We start from the raw sequence: 17,665 nt of genomic DNA on the forward strand, positions 1-17,665 counted from the left end.
TGATATCATACGAAAAAGTGTGAAAATATGTATAAAAAAGAAGCATCACCAATTTTCCAATAAAATTTTTTTGAATAAATTTTCTCCCTCCTCTAAGCATCTCCTTAAATTAATGTAAATATTATAAATGCAGACATTTAAGTTTATCGACGCAGTAATTTTACGAAATTTGTTCCTTTTTGTGTTGATATTTGTAGTTTTTTTTAAAGCTACTAAGAGGATTAACTATTAACGAGTGGAGGAAATAGCTTTAGAAAATGCATAAATACATCTTGAATACAAACTAGAATAAAATCTGAAATTGATTTAGAATCGTTAGACCTTGATCTCTATTGTGGAGTAAAAATTAAAACATGTAATTTTTGGTCAAAATATTTGAAATGACCCCCTTAAATAATAAATATAACAAGTTCCGCATAACAAAACTTTCATCCAAATGATATCTGATCATTAACTTAGCAGAACAATTAACATCTGTTTCGAAAAAAAAAACACAAAACAAATCTTCAAACTAATGATGTTATCAAAAAGAAGAAACAAGAAAGAAAAAATAAGTCACTAACCACTGAGCAGGTGAAATTAAAATTTGGCGAGAAAATGAAAAGATCGCCTAACATCTCACTGATACACAGACCGAGTTTTCTCGGGCGGGACGTTTACTCATTGTCCCCAATGAAGGAGTTTCAAGGTCGTGGCTGCATGAAATCTGGGCTACCGCTTCCTCCAAAGCACTGATCCAAAACATAAAGTACCTTTTCTCCAACTTGCCCATCCCTTACAAACCACTGTGAAGAAGATGAAAATCAGATGTTAAATAAACATCAAATACAAATCATCTTCTTCAATCTTCGTGAAATGGGATATTTAAGATAGACTGCCAATTTAGGCTTGTTTAGATGGTTTCGGGATTATCGTCGAATTGCATTGTGGATTAATTTGTGAAAGCTAATTTAATGAAAGTGGCGGATTATTTGTGGGAGTGCGTGCCCGTTTGGGGTATGAACCTGCAAATATGACACCTAAGGATTTGCCAACTAGGGGATCTAAATATCTGTGCAATCATCTGCGGAATAGTGTGTTGAATCCGAAATTATTAGGAAGGTCAGTTGTTTATTTTTACTAAAATTAGTCCTTTATTTACACAATTTATTTTTTCATCATTATAATTTTTTTAAAAAATTTTAATTTATTTTACATTTAAGTCACACATTTTGAATAGGCAATAGTATATTTATTTTAAAATAAACATATATGATTAAATGAGATAATCACTTAATTAACCACTTATTCATATCTGCCAGGCATTCTATAAATTACTGTATATCATTAAATAGTAATAAATGGATAGTTATTATTGTTTTTATTTTTTTGAATTACGTACACCAGTGTTTCCCAAAGTGTGGTACGCGTACCCCCAGGGGTACGGGAACAGTTTAGCGGGGGTACGCGTTCTTATGCGAAATATCTTGCAACAAACGAAAATTTCAAAACATTTTATTTAAAAAAACAAAGCCAGCCATGGAAATTTACGATTAAGTATTTTTCTTTTACTATTTTTTGCAGAGTTAACAGTTAATAATTACTGTATCAACCGTCAGTTGTGATTTTTAACTCTTGTGCAATTTTTTTTATAGCAAAAGTTTGTAATAAATTATACTTATTTTGATTATTTTAATAAAATATAATTTTCATCCTTAACATAGATTTTTTTTACCAAAATTGAAGATTTTTTTACAGAAAACTTTGTACCAAAAAAGAAAAGTAAACATATTTTTAAAAAAATACATTCGTATTTTCATTAGTGGTACACAGCGTTACGAAAAATTTAGAAAGGGTACACAAAAGTCACAAGTTTGGGAAACACTGACGTACACTAATCTGAAATACATTATATAATATACATTAATGTAATGTACATACATTAATATAATATAAAATACGTTATGGATATTACCTATAATTGGATATTATTAATGAGTATATTAAATGGATTGATCATTTTATCAACTAGTTACTCATGTCATAAATTAAATTACTAAACTGTATGGTTTTTTAATATATTTTTTTAACTAAAAATTAATGATTTGTTTAAAAGTTAAAGTAGCAATGTATCAGATTCAAACTGATGTTTTACTGTTTCTGGACAATAATGGTTTAGCAGTTTCAAAAAAATTTATATGTGCTGAATGAATTAAATTTATATAATTTTGCATTTAAAAAAGCACTCTCTATGCAAGAATAAAAAAAAGATATTAAATAAATCGAACGTTTTGTAGTGTATAATAAATTGATTAAAATTATTATGATAGATAAAAAACATATTTTCACTTTTCATTAATTTTTAATGTTTTTAAGTTTTAGCTTATTGGAGGCAAAAAATAAATTTTATGATTAATTAAATGTATTTGTTAAAAATACAATGTAAATATTTTTAAGCAATGAATGTAATCATTAGTTTCGGAATACCGTATGAATAAATTTTAAGCCCTGGTTGAGTTAATGAAATATGTATGCAACACTTAAAAAATATTTATTCATTTTCAAAAAATGCTGTTTATGAAGGAAATATGAGCATTTATGGAATGTCTGAAAAAAAAAGATGATTATCAAAATACTAGGGACATAAGGAAGGTTTCAGATAATATTGAAGAATATAAATTTACTCACTTTAAAATTTTCTTTGAATTATATACCTCTTTCATCCATTAATCCTTTTAGTTTAACGTTGTTTTACAATAATAAGAACTACAAATTAAGCAGTATAGAGGGTTTTTCAAAACAAAATGTTTAAATTTTGTAAAAAAAATAATGTCTTACAACCTGTTTTATTCTGAGCAATTTGACACTAAGTATTAGATAAAACTCTAAAAACAGTCGAAGTTGTAGCAAAAATACCGAAACTCACTCATAGAAAGAAAATAACGCATTCCTTTTCTAAATTGAAATCATCTACAAACTCACGTATTTTTTTTAAAGAAATTTATTCAAAGTTTTGTTTTTAAATCATTTTTTGTCAATTATTCGAGTTTTAATTCGGCAAGATTACTCGACTTTTAATGAACTTATTATTTTAAAGCTTGATATTTGGCTCGAGTATTGTATGTTGTTTAAAGTCATTCTAGCACTTGAGTATTTGTTTAAATTGTAGATAAATATTCCTGATAAGTTAAAGGATTAATATTCTAGATAAGTGCTAAATTCCGGATAAGTTAAATTGTAGATACTAAGTTAAATTGTAGATAACTTACTGAAAGCAAAAAAAAAAGTTGTGCAAAGATGTGTTCCCAATGAAATCACCTAGATCCCCTGACTTATTAGATAATTATTGCGTTAATTCTGATGAAATAAATACTAGATTTTCATTGGGAATCATAATTTTGATTGAGTAGCATAATTTGATTGGGCTATTTCCAATCTAATAATAATTAGATTGGAGTTTTATTAACTAAACGGTAGAAATTACAAGAGCAGTATAAGATGAAAATGTATCTTTTTTCATAGAAAAAATTTTCAAACACTCTTTATTTAAAAATTTGTCATAAAACAATAAAAATTTGTGAGCTTATTATTATTCAGTTTTTAAATGTATAGATCTGTATCGGCTTTCTCTTATAAAATATTTTTTCAAGCATTATTTAATAAAAATACAGTTATAAAATAACCAAATTGTTTTATTAAAATACATTCTATCTCATCCAAATGAAATAAAGATTGAAATAAACTAGGTTCATGAAGTAGTAAAAGATCTTAAGGCGCCTTTTCTCATATAAAAAAAGTATAAAATACGCTTTATTTAAAAACGCGTGTCGTAAAACAATCAAAATATGGTCGCTTATTTTTATTAGGTTTTTTAAAGTATTTATCTGTATGGGCTTTTTTCGTATAAAATGTTTTTTTCAAGCACCATTAAAAAAAAAAGTTATGAAATAACTAAAATGTTTTATAAAAATGCTTTCTACCTAATTTAAACAAAATAAAAATTGAAATAAACTAGGTTCATGACATAGTGAAAGATCTAAATGTGCCTTTTTTCTTATGAAAGTGTTGTTTAAACTATTCTCGCTTAAAACAACATTTTATTAAACAAATCAAGATGCGTGTTTTAATTAGGTCTTGAAATCTATGCATAAATAATATTGCTTCAGTAAAAGCAAAGTTATAAAACTACGAAACTGTTTTTTTTAAAATTCATTTTATCTAATCCAAGCAAGATAAATTTCGAAATGTAAAGAATAATGAAAAATTTTTGTAACTTCTGAAAGCAATAAAACTTTTATCTATAGACTTAATGAATAAAGTATTTAAAAAGAGAAATAATACACCTTTCAGGAGAAAAGCATTTAATCTTATTGATTAAGTCTTAAAGTTTTACTTATGGCAGCTATAGTCAAGAAAGAAATATTTGAAAGCATAAACTAAAATTTATGAGACAACGAAGCAGTTTTGCGAGTACTTACTATCCGAAATGTTTTTGTTTCACCTTTCTTCCTTTAATAGTAAAACATGAAAAAGGATATAATTTAAGGAGAAGAAATTGTAAATTTTTCAGTTAAATTTTTTAATTTTTTATTTCTGCTGTTTATCGGTTTACTTAACTACCCTCACAGTCGAGAATTGTTAAATCCAAAAACAAAAATTTGTACGTTTCTTATTTCGAAGTTGTCATGCGTATGCATTTTGCTTAAGATTTTTATAAGTGATATTAAAATAAAAGGGATGGGTTTTAAAAAGGAGCAGAATTTTCTTTTTCTTTTTTTATTAGGATTTAAAATTCACGAAGCATCATTCGCAGGACCTAATTACATAATTGTTTGAAATATTAATACACGATGGTGCACTGAGAAAAAGTATGGTCAAAACTACTAAAATATGGTAAAATTTACAGAGTTTTTGGCTCTGTTGGAACGCCAAAAATCTCAGTAAATTTTACTTAAACGCTTTGGTAATGATTATGGGAAAATTGACAATAAAATATAGTTTTCTAATGTGAGATAAAATTTGGTAAATGTGGTCAAATTTAGAAATTTATCAAAATACCTTAGAGCTTGAAATTCATTTATACGGTTGAATTTACTTTTCAGCTGTGCATTTTTTACTAAATATGTGGTAATAAGAACTATAAGTTTGTATGCCAGAATTTAAGGTAAACCGTTATATAAATAGAAAAATTACCAACCAAATGGTTTAATGTTTTGGTTTTTATTATAAGAATTAAGTTTTTATTTTATTAATTTTTACTTTTTACCAGAAATATCATAAGTTTGTATGTCAGAATTTAAGGTAAACCGTTATATAAATAGAAAAATTACTAACCAAATGGTTTAATGTTTTGGTTTTTATTATAAGAATAAAGTTTTTATTTTATTAATTTTTACTTTTTACCAGAAATATCATTACCAAACTTTACCAAAATTTTTCTCCCGTCTGGTCAAAATCACTTCAGATTAAATTTTAATAATGTAAATTTATGCTTTGCCATTTTATTGTCAGTTTAATAAACTAAACCAATTTAAAGACAAAATGCCATTACCCCTCTTTACTTATATTGAAAATTTTAAATAAGTAAATAAATGCCTGAAAAAACATTTAGCTATTAATATATTAGCGAACTAAACTGTGAATAACTTGATATTATTATGTAAATGAGGTGGAAATAAAAATATTTCAGTGAAGTTTGTAAGATTTGTATCAATTTTATTTTATTTTAAATTTATATTTATACTATAGACAGAAAACATTAATGCTTTCATATTATGCTCTTTAACAATGTAAAATTATGTAAGAAATAAAAGTTCTAGAAGCATACTTTCGAAAATAATGCAGAAATTTGATTTTAATAAGTAAAACATTATTTTTTTTTGTAGCAATAAGTGTAGTAAGTTATTATCGCTCTTCCTAGTTTGTACTTTCATAATGGGAAATGAAATGAAAGATAAAATTATAGTTATAAAAGCATATTTTTGAAAAAAATGGATAAACATTTGTTTACAATTTGTAGTTTGTGATATAATAGGGCATTAATAATTTCATATTTTGTTCTCTTATAAAATGTAATGCAGTAAAACTTAATATTGCAGTTAGAAAAAGCATATTTTCATTAAATGCATAAAGATTTATTTCTTTTCACTTTTTTTAATTTTCTCTCCTCTTTTTTAATAATTAGTTTAGGAGTTAGAATTTGAATTTAGGTAAGATATTCATTTATCACTTAATTAGATAATTTAAACAAGAAAAGCTAGACTTCCCTCATTAGCTGCTGAAATAGATCTAATTCAGAGCTCAAGAATCTGGAACCCATTTAAGTTTTCTCACTATAAACTAGATTGTGCTTCTTTAAATCTGTTTTTTTATCTTTAATGAGATAAAAAAAATTGGGTGCCATAAAACTGACTTACAGTAGACATAAGGTATCCAAGTATTAACTATTCTTTTTGAATGTGCACAACGATTGCAAATCTATATCGAGTTTATAATACCATTTCTGCCCTTCCACAGTTTTTAAATAAGCTTTACCAAGGAAGGGAAAATTCACGAAATACCTTTATAATGTAATTTAATAATTACAATAAAGATACTCTTTTTTTAATCAAATTTTGTTTTTTGCCATTTTTTCAAAATATGCTTTTTGCGCATTTGATCTGATATGAGAATAGAATAACAAAAAAGAAGAATGTTTTTATTATTAATTCTGTAATTTGTCTCATTGTATTTTGAAAATTCTGTGAAATGTCTGTAAGAAATGGTTCATTCACGATACATAATTTGAATAAGGGTAAAGATGATAATAATAATTAATAATGATCGGTTAATGTCAAAATTCTCTTAAATTTGGCATTTGATATTCGAAAAAACAATCTTTATTTATGAAAATTTTTTTAAATTTTTTTTTTTAAAAACACGAGATTTTTTAAAAAATTCCAATTTGTTCGAAAATTATCGCAATTTTAAGACTTTTTTTTTGCAATTTATTTTTGTTTTAAGAATACGGATAAAAAAAAAATCTGGTAAAATTACCGCATTCTAAGGTAATGGCATTTTTAATGAAAAAAAACCATAATTCTGGTTAATAACACCAAATTGTTTATTTAAGGCATTCATTTCTCTTATATGACAATGGTTTACCGGAAATTCTGGTTTCAAAATTATAATTCTCATTGCTACACATTTAGAACAAAACACAAAAGTGAAAAGTAAATCTAAACAAAAAAAATATTTTTTATGCCATGATCTAAGGCATCATGATCACCACATTAACTGAATTTTATCACTCATTATAAAATCATGCTTTATTTCTATACAGTTGATAATTTCTCAAATCCAGGTAATAATTTATTCCGTTGCGATTAAAGCATTAATGATACGTGCTTACACTAAATTGCCATAATTATATATTTTCTTAACGTAAATTATTAAAAATATTTATCTATTTCGTTAACAGAACCTTTGCTTTTGAAAAATATTGCTCTTAAAAAAAGCAAAGCAGAAAGAAAAAAAAAATAAAAGAGAAAGAAACTAACATGAATGATAAGCAATCACAGGGGTTACTAACCGGAGTGAGCAGAGAGTGGTGGGGCCTCCTATTAATTTAAATTGTTTTTGTAATAGTGTCACTGACAAGAAGTTTTTAGGCGTTATTTCGTTTCAGATGTACTTATTTTGGAATTAAGTTATGATTTGAAGAAGTATTATTCAAAAGAGAATTTTTATTTTGGTAAACAATAAAATGATTAGGTATTACATATTTGCATTTTAAAAAGTACTGCAATTACTACTTAAAATATAAAAATTCTAACATAAAAATATAGCTAGAAAAGAAATTTTCAAAAGTATGATAGCGTGAAAACATATATATTATTTTATTAATTTTAATTACAGTTATTTATTACATAACTCCAGCTTAATGATGGGAGTATAGAGCATCTCTCCTGGTCTTTAACTAACTGTAAGTAAATAAAATAGATGTCACAAGTTTACGAGATATCCCCTCTCTTCAAACTTTTTTCCCCTTTTAAGGTTTCTGCAAACCTTGCTTTTTTCCCCTCAACAGTACGTTTCAGTGATGAGTACACTGGCGTGGGAAAAAGCAAGATTCGTGCGAAACCATAGTAACAGAGAGGGGTAAAGTGTGAAGAGTAGGGAAACCGCATAACAATGAGAAACATTTTTCATTTATTTTAATTTACAAAGACTATAGTAACTATACACCTCGTTTCATGATTTTAACTATTTTCAATTCCTCATTGATTGTCTCACGTCAAGTCATCGTTCTGGGAGGATTCTGATCAAATATGTACTTTACTTAAGTTTTTTTCTGGCTTTCCTAATGCAAGTCCATGTTTTGTCGCTTCTTCTTCCCATTTTCTTGTCCTATTGCTGTAGGAATAATATATTCACCCAAAAGTTTCTTCTAGTGTTATTTAATCTTTCATGACATTTTTTTAAATGTGTATTCAATGCAATCAAATGCGTATGTTCTATATTTATATCAATGTATGCAAAATAGCATGCATATAAATTTATTCATTAAAAGGAATTAAACATTTTGGAAAACTGAAAATTACGTAAAATGTTCTTTTCAATTTTTTTATATCGTAAAACAGTGTTTGAAAAAAATAAGCGAATTTATGCATTTTACTTAAAACCTATTTTTCTACGCATATTCAGTATATTATTTGAAAATTTATGCATTTTTATAGTAAATTTTGGTAAGATCACTTAAAGATATTGCTAATAGATGGTGAAACTGATGGTGAAAGACAGACAAAGTCATGGGACATTAGCTTTACAATTCAATTAAAGCCCTTCAATCCTTAAACACCCTAAACAGTTTTTTTTTAAAAAACTTTTTTTACAAAAAAGTATTTTCTTCAGTTTTAATTCATTTATTAATAATTTCCACCGGATATATAAATCGATGTAGTTTCCATTTCTAAATGTTTTTAAAAAATAAAGATCTTATGGGAATATAATGATAAACCAAATTCTCAAATTGCTCAGGTCAGTTCTTTTTCAGCACTTTTTTTGTGGAAAAAAACCCCACATTTTTTAATGTAATGTACTGCTATCCAATAGAAATTTGGAAAACTTGCGATAGATGTATTCATTTGGAAATAAAAGAAATAGCTAAGTCTTGAAACATTCCCTTCAGAAAAAAAAAGATTATTAAATCACTATAATGCTCAAAGCTCTTTAATTACATTATAGTATCGGACTTTTTAAATATTTTTCATCTAACGTACCGCTACTTAGTTAAAAAAGTTCACCTACAGCAATATTTAGTTTAGAGAGAAAAATTTAAAAAAAAAAAATAAATAAAAAATTTTCAAACCGTAATAATAACTCATTACTGAGATATTTCAACACTAACGAATACATTTATATTCATAAATTTATACAAACTAATAAATTACCTGAAATTAGGCCAATTAGTTTGACCATATTAGACAAGTGTCATCCGATTTAATTAAAGAAATCTTTTTCCTTTCTCGATCTTTATTTTTATAAATCGAGATCATGAATACAGATAAAATTAACTTCAAGTTAAAATAAATATAACTTAGTGTTTTCTGTAACAGAAAACCGCCTAAGGCGCTTTTTATTTTTGGCCTTGATTTTTTAACTGTTCAAAGTAATAGTTTCCTCGTTTTTTATTATTATTAGTCTTGTAATCCTCATAGAACATTCATTTTTCTTCACGATTTTGATTGTTAATCTATGTTAAGTAACACATAAAAAATTAGTTTTTGTAAATAGAAAAAAAAAAGAATTTTTAAAAAGGGCATTGTACTCTTTATTTTAACGAAAAATTTATTAATATTTCAATTCCGTGTGATTTTCCTTGTTTTCGAATCTTTGGTATCTAAAATCATGTTTAGAAAGTTTGGAAAAATTTTGTAATTTTTGAAGGGTTATTTTATTGAGACGAAAATTTTAAAGAATAACAATTAGTATGGGAGCTACTGCACCGAGAAAAAAATTCTGGTAAAATTACCGTACTGCATGGCAATATCATTCTGGTAATTAAAAACCATAATTCTGATTATAAAAACCGAAATATTTATACCGTGCATTTGGTAATTGTTATGTAATATTGAAACGGTTAGCCGGAAATTCTGCATTTCAAAAATTTGGTACCACGTATTTAGTAATAAATATAATAACGGAAAGTAAATTTAACCAAATAAATGGTTTCTATGTTATGCTCTAAGGTATAATGACAAAATTATCCAATTTTACCCCAAACTTTATTAAATATTATAAAGCTATATTTTGTTAATTTTATCAAAATCATTAACAAAACGCTTCGTTAAAATTTAAGATTTTTTATGTTTCCATACAGCCAGAAACAAGATAAATTGTATCAATTAATTGTAATCATGATTACAAATTTTGATTACAACTGTAATTGTAATAACGATACTCAATTACAGAAATCAATTACTTGTAATCATGATAACAAGCAAATAAAATATACGATTACATGTAATCATGATTACAAGTAATCTTGATTAAATGTAATTATGATTACAATCAATCAAAATATGAGATTGCAAGATTATTGTATACAAATATATGATTATATTTTATAGTAAGTAACGTAATGTATCGTATAATGATAGATTTTGTACGTATTTACATACAACGTATGTACGAATAAATATAACTAAAATGCATTTACATATGTATTTATCTAATGAATATGTAGGTAAATGCATAGGTACAGACATTTTAGTTTCACACATCTACATACACTTAGATTATATGTATAAAATATATGTACGTATGTATATATTTAATAATTATGAATGTATGTGCAAACAATGCAGACATGTACGCAATGAATGTATGCATTTTATGCAAATACTTGTGTATGTAAAATATATATCCTTGTTTGTATATGCATATATATGCAAATACTTTTTTGTACGAACATACATGCCTTGTTTGCTTAATGTATATCCCATGCATGTATCTACAATATATCTTATATATATTTATATACTTATATTATTTATATTCTTATATATACAATATATTTATATCTTATACACCTATGTACAATGTATGAATGTCCCTTATACATTTATGTACAATGCATGCTAAATTAAAGTATTCCCCATGCAAGCATGCACAATGTATGCATGTCCCATGTTTGTCTGTACAATGTATGAAGGTCTTATTAACACTTGCACAATTTATTTATGAAGTATGTATGTATATATGTACTATATATATGTACTATACATGTACACGATAGGTGTATGTTCAATGTGTGTATCCAAATATGCATAACATTTGTGTACGATTGTACGTTCATTGGGAAAAACATATATTTTACATATACACATACATACATTTGACATGCATATATTTTCTATATACATATACAGACATTCGACATGTATATATTATACAGATGTACATAAATACATTTGACATGCATATATGTACATACATACATACATTTAACATGCATATATTGTACAGATGAACATACATATAGTGTACAGATGTATATTGCGCAAAAAAAAAGCGAACCACCCTAAATGTCTTTTGATCTAATGATCGGATTTTTACGTTCCAGGGCTCAATCTTAATGGCTCGATAGAGTGACTTTAAATATGCTAATTAATAAGTGCAGAAAATATTTTAAGTTACGAACTAAGACACATAAGCGTGCTTTCTCTGAATCTGAGATCTATGATATTGAATGTAAAATAAAAAAAAATATATAAAAAATTCAAGATGCAGATAGCAAACCTACGTAAACAGAAGCTCACTTTACTTGTATGGTTAGGTAACCCGGAAGGTTAGAAAGGAGATTTCGGCTGTTTTCATTTCTCTTCAAGTATTTTTGCTATCACAAAAAGAAAATTGCTGATACTGAATGTATATAAATATGCTCAGGATTTAAAAAATTAACCCACGTGAGAAGCAAAAGATTACGTCTGAATCATTTCCATACAAGGAACTAGGACGAATATACTTCTATACTTTACAACGAATTAATAGTAGTTTTGATCAGAATTCCCAACTTCAATCTTTCATTTCTTTTTTCAACTGTTTTTAAACATGCACACTTAAAAAACATTTTTTAGTTGAGAAACGGATGCGTTAAATGTAATAAAACTTTTCTCTTCTTATTGTGATTGCGCCCTAATATTTCATACAATATGCACGCGATGAGCTAATATATATCTCCTTTTTATTGTCTACCCATCGCTCGTAGTCTTCACAGTCTGTTTGTGATTTTTATTTTTCGTTCTGGAACAGGAAAGAAAAAACGAGAGAAAAAAAACTGAGAGAACTTTCCAAGCGTAGACCACTGAACAAATTAAACAACAGAAGAAGTTAAACAGAAATTGACTGTTTCCAGTCAGATAGGTTAATTCGGACGATTTTATCGGAAAGTGTAGCTTCCGACTCACTAAACCTTTTCAAAATATATCTAATAACTTCATCTGCATTGCTAAACTATTCGCTTCATGAAACGGATGCTTTTTGTGATGCATAAGCAACCATGAAAAGAATCGTTTATTTAATGAAAGCAAGCATTTTACATATTTCCATCTTGTTCTTCAATGGTTAACGATACGATATTAGAGATAAATTAAAGTATTTAATTAAAAGCTTGAATTAAAACTGGACTAATTAAATAAAAATAAATGCTCGAATTATTTTTCTCGTATTACGGAAAAATATGTAATATAGTAGGGTCTACCGATAAAATTTACTGTGTTTCTGGCTCTATGGGAATACAAAAAAAGCTCGGTAATTCTTACCAAAGTATTTTGGCAATGATTTTGGTAAAATTAATATTGAATGAAATATTATTCTATAATACGAGACAAAAATTGGCAAATGTGGTAAAATTTGGTAATATTATCAGGATACCTTAGAGCAAGGTATAAAAAACCTTTTATTTGATTAAATTTACTTTTCAGTTTTGTATTTTTCATGAAATATGTGTTAATAGGAATTATAGTTTTGAAAACTAGAAATTCCGGTAAGCCTTTATCATATGAACGGAAAAATTACCAAATGACTGATTTAAGTACATCATGTTTCAGTTTTATGAACTAGAATTATAGTTCCTTTTACAAGAAACGTATAGAGTATAATAATTTTACCAAAATATTTTCCTTGTACAACAAAACTTTTAATCCGAAGGTTAAATAACATTCAAAAGATTTTTCATACGAAAAGTTCGTGGTCTTCCCAAAACAAATTTCTAAGATTTTCGTTTTTTCAATTCTCGTCTTTTTCGGAACTTTTCAGACGTCTATTTTTCGCTTTTAAATTATTTTAAATTTTCTTTTTTTAAAATTTGCTATTGATGTTGAAGTCATTCTTTCTGTATAATCACTCTTATTATTCATTCTAGTAATAATGAAGAATATCAGATATCTATGTTCAAATTTCAGACATTCTTTTGCAATATATACATATTGCGAAAAAATGTCTGAAATTTGAACTTTATATTTAATTTAAACTCATAAGTATATCCCTGTCAAATTATGACACAGAATAAAAATTTTGTAACATTTTTTATATTACTGCAAATGTAGACAAGGAATGCGAAAAAAAAGTCTCTGACCTCAACACAACGAAACTTTCTCTAGAGCAGGGTTTCTTAACCTGTGGTTCATGAACCCCTAAGGGGTCCATGAGTTATATTTTGGCAGTCCGCTGACTACTCCTAATTTTTAAAACGTTTGGAAGCCTACCCATTGCTTGTAAAGCGAGCTATGGCAGCTACGGTGTATCTTTGCGAAGCGGGATTTTCCGCACTTGTGACAATAAAAACATAACATCCAAATCGATTGAATGTTGAACATGATATATATGCACGTTGCTTTGTCAAAAACCATCCCCCAATTCAATTTATTAATTAAGGAAAAGCAGCAGCAACCTTCACATTAAAAATTTTAATTTTAAAAATTTTGTATACTACTAAAATAATAAAATTAAATGTTTTCTAATAATTGATGTTTTTAAAAAAAATTTTTTTTCACAGGGGGGTGGTCCGTGACTTCCTAAAAATTTTTAAAAGGGGTCCATTATATCTAAAAGGTTAAGAAACACTGCTCTAGAGCGATTTTTCTACAAGAACTAAATCAATTTCGTTAAAAGGAGATCTCTCAGTAGTCTCTAGTATTTCTTGTCCCGAAATTTGTAAAGCATTTATTTTAGTGTGTTAACTTCAAAACATTTGAATTGCAATATTAAATTTATGTTTGTATTTTTTGTCTACATTTACTTTCCTTTAATGATATTATAAGTTATTATCTTTTTCTTTAGCATTTTATAAATGTCACAGTGGCCAAACATAAGATATTTTGGGAAGTTTGACCATATATTAGTATGTTATTAAATAACTAACAATCCATGATTAGCTTTTTTTCCAAAATTAAATTCAATAAGAACGCTTTCATGATGTGGACTACATTTAATATTCATAAAGTTTCAAATGTAATCAAAATGCCAGAACTGTAAATTCTTTAACTGTTCTGCTAATAGATTTCTTTATTTCTGTTTTTCTCCAACTTTTTTTGTTCATTAATAAATAATTAATATTATTATTTAGACAATATTTTGAATAATGATGTAGCTTAATATTTGTATTTTAGATATGATGGATCATTTATTTACTTATAATTTATTTTACTTCTTTTATTATTATAGTTTATTTAGTGTCTCATTTAGTCTGATACATTTGAAACTAATTTATATTAAATGATTTTTATTCGTGTTTTTATTCACTTAAGTATTTGGTAGTACAAAGTGCCTCTTCTAAAAATAATTTTAAAAAAAAACAGTTATCCAATTTATGCGTCAAAATAAGTAATAAACGGAAAATATTTTTAAATATTTTTAAGAATTATAGACTTATTAGAATTTTTAATTATTGTATGCATTGCAAGAGGAGATGCAATTACATGTTACGTAATGAAGGTACATTTGTGAGGCATTATCACATTAGCCTGTCATTATTAATAATTTCCGATTAGATTTGGTAACTGTAAACTGCAACCAACCAAAAGGATAAATGTTCACAAATTATTCATTTTAATCGGCTTACACATCATTAGTGATTTCGGTTTATCATTAATAATAACAAACGGTTATTATTAGCAATAACCATGTGTTTTGAAGGTTTATTGTCAGATAAACACTTTCCCGGTATTCCCTACATAGATGTTTTTTCCAATATATTCAAATTCGATATTTTATTCTAATCGAATGTTATTAATAATAATCAGCAATTTTAAATAATAACCTTATTAGTTAGTTTAGTGTAATAATTTGTGAGAATTTATCGCATTAACCGGTCATTATTATTGCTATAGCCGGTCATAGTGTTAGGTCCCAAAATTAGAAACTACCTATGATAATAATGATATGTGTAATAATATGTCTGATAATGCGTTTTTGTGTTCGATTTCGCTACCTAATTAGTCTGACCTAATTTATTCGCACATTTAAAACTATCCTTTGAACAAAAAAATTACAGTTCATGAAAATTTATCGAGAATTGATAATAGTAACAGAGTTATAGCGACGAGCTATCCGTAAAAGTAAATCGGTATTTTTTGGACTAACATTCGCTTAAAATCTATAAAAAAAATAATTTTGCTGTAATTTTTTTGAAGTGTTAAAAAAATATTAAAAAAAACATAGTTAAAATTTTGTTACATATTTCTGAGCAGCAATATTTAAAACACGAATATTTCATTGTCAAAATCAAATACATACTGTGTGCTACAAATCACGTAAAAAAAACAGGCTGATAAGTAAGATAATTCCTGATAAAATTAAACAGAAAGACAATTATATACCACCAGGATCTAATTAAATATTTTTATACGCCAACTCATTGTCTATAGTTTTGAAGTTATGATGTCATCTATTTAAAAATAGCTAGTATAGGACTGGAAATATATAATTGGATATTGATTGAGCTTTCTGAATTTATTCGCTAGTCACAGTTCGATGTTCCTGAAGCTTGCAATCAATGACATGTGAATCATTCATTGTTGAAATCTGTCATTGCAATTAGTACGCCAAAAAGTTTCTGCCGAAAATGGACCAAATTGAAGTCAAGGAACATTAATCAAGCATGCATTTGAATTGGAACTGTTTAAGACTCGAAACCGTGAAATGTCCAAATGAATTAAATCAATGGCAGATTCTAAAAGGAGTAAAAGCTGAGAATGGTATGTTTTGTTTCAACTAGGTCTGATTGTAAAACTTATAAGTCAAATAATGCAAGTTTTCAAAATCCCTGATGTTTAGTGCGTTTATGCACAAATTCGTTTAAATTATTTGTACAGGGTGGTCCAATTGTGAAACTCAGATTTTAAAATACAATTAAGATTTCAAAATCCTTTGTGTGTTTACATACAAATGCACTCGATTTCGTTGTAAAGTGTAGCTATAATTTAACATGCATAGAACAACATTGAGAACAATTTGGCTGACTAATGTCGATCAAACTTGGTATACACGTTATATGGGGGGGAGACCATGGCTAAAAGAAATCTGCAGTAAATAATAGTTCAAATTTCAATCACCAGGTGAAAAAAAATCGCGTATAAAAAACACAAAAGCGAAAAACGGAACTACAATTTAAGTATAGCAAGCATACATTATGTATGCATTCCATTTTCATCTGTCATGTGTTATAACATGTTCAAAATGGGCTATGTTGTTAAACCAAATGGTGCAATTTTTTTTTGATCTATTGCAAAAGGACGTGTTACGCTTCAATCCAGTTGCATTTGTGCTATCTTTTTTAAGCTATTATCAGACCAAGATTTTAGCAAGTTTAATTGACTTCCTATCAACACAACGTAACATAAAATTATTGTTTTTAAAACATGCTATATTTTAAATTGGCTATGCAGTTTTATTTATGTGTTAAGGTAGCACAAATGAAAGGTTAACTTAGATATTACCGATTAAACTGGGGACCAGAAAGATTTGCAGGTTAAGTACTTGGAAATATCAACAAAAATCATCATTTGCTAGACATTGTATCCTGCAAAAACTATTGGCTAAAAATGGTACCAATCTTAGTTAAAACCCAAGGTTACGGGTTTAGTAAGTAACATATTGTAAAGTAATTTAAAATAAAAGTAAACAATGAGTAAGGCTATTAATTTTTTGATAAAAATTGCAATTTAAATTAAACAGAAGTAATTTTAGTTTCTATTTATTATTGCATGATAAACTTGAATGACATTTGAGCAATATTTGTAGTTTTTCAGAGAATTTTTCGGTTCCGCATTTTTTTTTTTTACAAAGGTACTTTTTAAATCTTTAACTACCGAAAATTGATTACAGATTTGTGAATTATCATAAGTACTTGTAACTTCGAAATCCAACTACCTAAAATCAATTAGACTCAGTTTTAGCTGTTTATAAAATTCAAAGCATTAATTAGAAAGTTCTATCCATCTCTAGAGATCGCTCGCTATTCATACTATTTACGAAAGTAATGCAAAATGATTTTAAAAAAAATGTGGACGTTTTTTCTAGTGTTTGAAAGATTATTTTCATTGTTTAGATCACATAAGAAGGCAAAAATTGAAAATGATAAATTGATTTCAATGTAAACTAAGGTAAACAACGTTTAAGAGCACAAAAAATATTTATAAATGCA

At 26.7% G+C, this 17,665-nt stretch overlaps 1 protein-coding gene across 1 annotated transcript in view; it reads left to right on the forward strand.

Moving 5' to 3' along the window:
- Positions 1-662: 662 nt before the first annotated feature.
- Positions 663-17,665, forward strand: part of LOC107454008 (A disintegrin and metalloproteinase with thrombospondin motifs like) — a 218,042-nt gene continuing 201,039 nt past the window's right edge. The window contains exon 1 of the mRNA XM_043046467.3: positions 663-1,101. The gene's annotated coding sequence lies outside the window, so the exon portion shown is untranslated. The remainder of the gene's footprint in view (positions 1,102-17,665) is intronic.

The sequence above is a fragment of the Parasteatoda tepidariorum genome, chromosome 8, assembly GCF_982258835.1.
Source record: "Parasteatoda tepidariorum strain Cologne lab strain chromosome 8, Ptep-v5.0, whole genome shotgun sequence".
In the NCBI taxonomy this organism is placed as follows: domain Eukaryota; kingdom Metazoa; phylum Arthropoda; class Arachnida; order Araneae; family Theridiidae; genus Parasteatoda; species Parasteatoda tepidariorum.